Source organism: Pygoscelis adeliae, unplaced genomic scaffold (assembly GCF_000699105.1).
Source record: "Pygoscelis adeliae isolate BGI_AS28 unplaced genomic scaffold, ASM69910v1 Scaffold21, whole genome shotgun sequence".
NCBI classification, from domain to species: Eukaryota; Metazoa; Chordata; class Aves; order Sphenisciformes; family Spheniscidae; genus Pygoscelis; species Pygoscelis adeliae.
Window position 1 is genome coordinate 8648415 of NW_008824243.1, and position 4543 is coordinate 8652957.

At 45.2% G+C, this 4543-nt stretch overlaps 1 long non-coding RNA gene across 1 annotated transcript in view; it reads right to left on the reverse strand.

Annotated features, from left to right (window-relative positions):
• Nucleotides 1-3161, reverse strand: part of LOC103926312 — a 19503-nt gene extending 16342 nt beyond the window's left edge. The window contains exons 1-2 of the long non-coding RNA XR_664070.1: nt 3038-3161; nt 2734-2855 (exon numbers count right to left, since the gene is read on the reverse strand). This is a non-coding gene — a long non-coding RNA (uncharacterized LOC103926312). The remainder of the gene's footprint in view (nt 1-2733; nt 2856-3037) is intronic.
• Between the last annotated feature and the right edge of the window lie 1382 nt (nt 3162-4543).

Below are 4543 nucleotides of genomic sequence, written 5' to 3' on the forward strand. Positions count from 1 at the left end.
TGTATTGCTAAGAAAATAGCAGATTATTTCAGCATGTGAGCTGTCAGAGCTCTGGCAACACAAGAGCTCTCTTGTTCCTGTTGCCTCCCACAGCTGCCTTCACTAAATATATCCTGGGCAGAGAACTGCATTTCTCCACCCCTTTCTCAGCCCAATCCAGCCTGCACAAACATCATCAGGCTCACTCGGGACAGGCAGTCAGGCAGCATCGATGCCCTAGTTAGAGGCATCATGGAGGACAGAAAAGACTAATAATGTCTGCAACAGGGTGAAATTGTTACATCTTTTGAGAGGGAATGCGTGCAGCTGATGGATATGTAACTGTTAAAAACAGGGTGGTTTGTTCTCCATAAAGATACACCCCATTTGTACGTCAGAATCAGTTGCTGGATGTTATTCCCATGGGATCATTTTCAATAGCTTGTGGAAAAAAGAACTGGTGATCTCGGAGCAAATTCAAGCAGAATTTGGTCACCTCTATAAAAAAAAATTCAGCTCCTGGCAGATTTAGAGGTGAGCAGTGGTCTTCAGTGCCTCAAGGACTGGCTTGGCAACAGAGAGCAATCCCAGTTTACCTTCCATCAGGTCAAGGCTCCGTGGCATGTTGTTTGATCATGTATCTGCCTCTGGGGAAAAAAACCCTATGACTAAATTTCCACAGGGCCAAGCTGCTTCCCCCGTCACCTCCATTCTGCTCTCCACACTTCTCCTGTCCCCACCTTGCGTCTTTTACTTGCAAGGACACAGATTCTTTGGCCCGGCACAATGGAGCCTTGGTCCCAACTGCAGCCTTTAAACACTGCTGCAATGACAGCAACAAAGAGGAGGAAGAGCTTCCTTTTCTGATATAGTTAATTCTATGGTGGATCAAATTCTGGCAGAAAAAGTAATCTTGGTGGCTTTCCTCGCTTTCAAGCTGTGAGCCAGCAGGGATTTTGACCCTCCTGGTCCCCACTTCTTCCTTTCCTCACAGTTCCCTATTTCTTCAACACCTCCAGCTCCTCTAGCAGCAAAGCAAATTTGACAGAATCTGGTCAATTTTTCAAGCTTTCTCATTTTAAGAAGTCAGTGGGAGCCGACTGTATCTTGCAATCGAACCTCATGGGAGGAAGAATTAAATACCTCATGCATGACCTTGATCCGAGGGATTTTGTAGATAGTTTTTCTTGTAATATCAATATTCAGAGCTTATCATGCATTCAAATCATATATGTAGCCCTAGAACATTTTGCAACAAAAAGAACCCAAATTAATTTTGATATAATTATGCAGTCACACAAGTCACATGCTTGCTGTGGAATAAATATAAATACTGAGCTTTTGGGAATAACCGGCAGACTTAAATCAAAATGTAAAAAAACCCCAAGAATGAAAGCTATCTATTATATAAAGAAAAAAGATCAGTTTTAGATGTCAAATTGCAGTAAAAGAAAAATGGCACAATGTATGTATGAAGTGTCTTTTAATATCTCCTTTTTTCAATCTGCAAAACATAAAAGAACGAACCTAAACTCATACTTAAGCATCCACATAAAGTAAGGACCTTATTTTCAAAGGTGGTAATGTCATGAGGTATTTAAAACCTCTGAAATCAGATAATTCTTTCCCAAAATAGCCACAGGTCCCTAAGCTTAATCAAACAGTTGAAAGCTAGAAAAGTTAGAAAATTGTGCTGTGTTTTTTGTGTCTTTCCTACACATCACTCCTTCTCTGCTTTTCTTGCCTTCTTGAAACAAATTGTCCTCAAAGACTGTTCTAATTTCGTATTTGGAAATTGCCACTATTTTAATTAGCAACGTTGCTGTAGAACTACACCCTGCTGCACCGGTTGTGCTGAAAACGAGCCTTGTTCGCTGGGGACAGAAATGGTTTTGCCTGCTCTGATCTCATAAGGTCTGCTGGATCCTATGAATTTCTGAGCGCACGTAGAAAGATGTAGTCTCATCTATGTGCTTTTAAGAAGGAAATACAAAACATGAAACCAGATGTTAGGACTGAGCCACAGAGAAGCCACGGGAGTGCGAGTTACCTTCAACAATACTGCAGTTCTAAAAGCAAACAAAGGCATAAGAAGCTGGGATCGAAGGTTTCATTCCTCAGACAAGGCAGTGACTCACCCACATTCCCAACTGCTCAAACAAGGGAGGCAAATGCTTCTCCTGGTAGACCGGATCCTTTGCGTTTTATTGTGCAGAGCAAATCCCAAGCAAAGGCAAGCGGTGGTGGTGGCACATTGCAGCAGACACAGCACAGGGCCAAACATGCAAGGGACCCTCCTTCGCAAGCCGCTGTATTAGCTTGCCTCCTTGAAAAAATTCAAGAGTTCACAAGTTCTGCTTTTCACATCTGAAAACGCAATGAAAAGAAAAAGCGCTACTACTAACAATTGCTTTTCAAGAGCCAAACTCATCTTTTCTTAGATACCAAGGTTTTCTGGAATTGCTAAGAGGCAGTAGTTGACTTTTTTTTTTTTAAACAATCCAAGGACAAGGAAAAAAAGGTAACTGAACAGAGAGCCAAGCAGTGTGTAAGGTGGATAAGGTGCTGTTTCTAGCCATCAAGGTATCCATCCGGGAAAATTTGACCTAGGGATACAGAAACTCACTGTTCTAAACACCTGTTCAGTCATTCCCAACGTACAAAGCAGACTTCATTGATGAAGGACAAGCATGTTCGAGGTGAGAGACAGCACAGAGCCAAGCTGCTGACTATGCCCAGCTCCACCCTTCCTGCCTGGCTGTCTGGGACATGGGGAGTGCTGTGCAGGTCCCTGGATGGCAGGGGCATCAGCTGAGCTGCTGGGTGGCAGCAACGGAGCCATCAGCAGCAGGGATGAGGAGGAGGTGGTAGAGAGGCTAGATGTGAGGAAACAGGACCAAAAAGAAAAGGAGCACAGAAAGCAGAGAATGTTGCTAATTTTCTAGAGAAACTCCAGGAAGCCAACATCTTTAAACTATTAACCTCAAAGAGGTTGTGGTTAGGAGACAAACATTGCTGGGTGACGGAGCTACAGGGAGGGCTACAGGTAGGGCTATACCTGTGCCCAGGGAGAGATGTCTCAAAGCCACGATTCATCTGGAGCCTCCCAAGGAGCGGGGCTGGGTAGGTGGTCCCCTCTGTAGCTGTGCTAGGGCTCTGCTGGGTGAGGTTTGTTCATCTTGTGCAATGAAGGATGCCAGATTATGAGCATAATATTCCCCTCTGGTTTCATATTTCGTGAAGCAAAATTAAGGCTGACACTCAATGTGTTCCACACTATACCAAGTTTTTCAATTCTCAGGTTTACAGTGGTAGCCAGACACCCCAAAACGACATGTTCATTCATTCCTCCTGGGAGGCAGCTCCTGAGGGCACCTGGAGCTGCTGCAGAAAGCAAATGGCAGCATTACCTAACAGGGAGGACTTGTTTGCTTAACAGTTATCAGCATAGGTTTGGCTGCTGACGGAGGGAGAGTCCTTGACAGCACAGGCTGCTAGCAGAGGAACACAAAGCTGTGTTATTAATGGAAGTATCAAGCCTCACACAGATAAAATAGGCTATCCTGGAGCTGAAGCCATGCCCAAGACATCATGAAAATGCCTGTTGCACTAACACCGCTGCTGTACTTGAAGCCTAGCCTCAACAAGCAGGGAAAGCACGCAAACCCGATCCTCCATGCTGCTGCAGATTTTGCTGGTGGCATTTGAAATATTTCAGGCATTTCAGACAAACCTCCTCAGACTGGAGCAGAGAGTCACCCATCGGGACTCCAGAGCTTAATATTAAAAAGAAAAATCTGTTTATCAAGTTGCAGAATAACTACTATCCATCTAGTTTATTAGATGGGAACAACAAAAGCAGGGGGAGATTTCGCTGACATGATTTCTCCCCGATTCAACACGCTGCCTTGATTAAGTGACTATTATGATCAGTGCAACAGCAAACAAACAATGCAAGCTCATTGTAAGGTATTTCCTCGTGCAAAGGCAGAGAAACCATCACAGGAGATGGACCCCGAACATATTATTAGCACGAGCCAGCCAAAATACTCAGTAATATCTGGAAACCCCAGTTCTGCCAGGCTGCTTGAGAAAGGCAGCATTTGTCCCCTGCCTTCGGCATGAAAATACAACTCAAATCCCTTCTCGGGAACAAAGGTGCTTCCCAGGAGCCTGGCGTGCTGCCGGCATGCCGAGCGCGTAGCCAAGCAACGGCAGCCAGATCAGGGCTTGCGCCTCACCAGTGATGCTCCAGCCTCCACAAACAATTCTTGCCACGTAGACAAGACCGTGCAGGGTAGTGGAAAATTACTGCAAGCTTTTTCTTAAAGGACAAGAATCTCTGTTGGTGGAGAAGGTTGGTCCGCATCCTGCTTCCCAGCACGCCCCAGGGTAATTTTTGTTTCCTGCGAGAAAGGCTGCAGTGCGTCACTAGCACACTGGGGCGTTAATAAAGGCAGATATCATTTGCATGATATTTCAACTGACTTCCGTGATAAAAAAATGTAAAGCAGAGAGCTAAGCAGCAGGCGGGGGGGGGGGGGGGGGGGGGGGGAACAGAGGC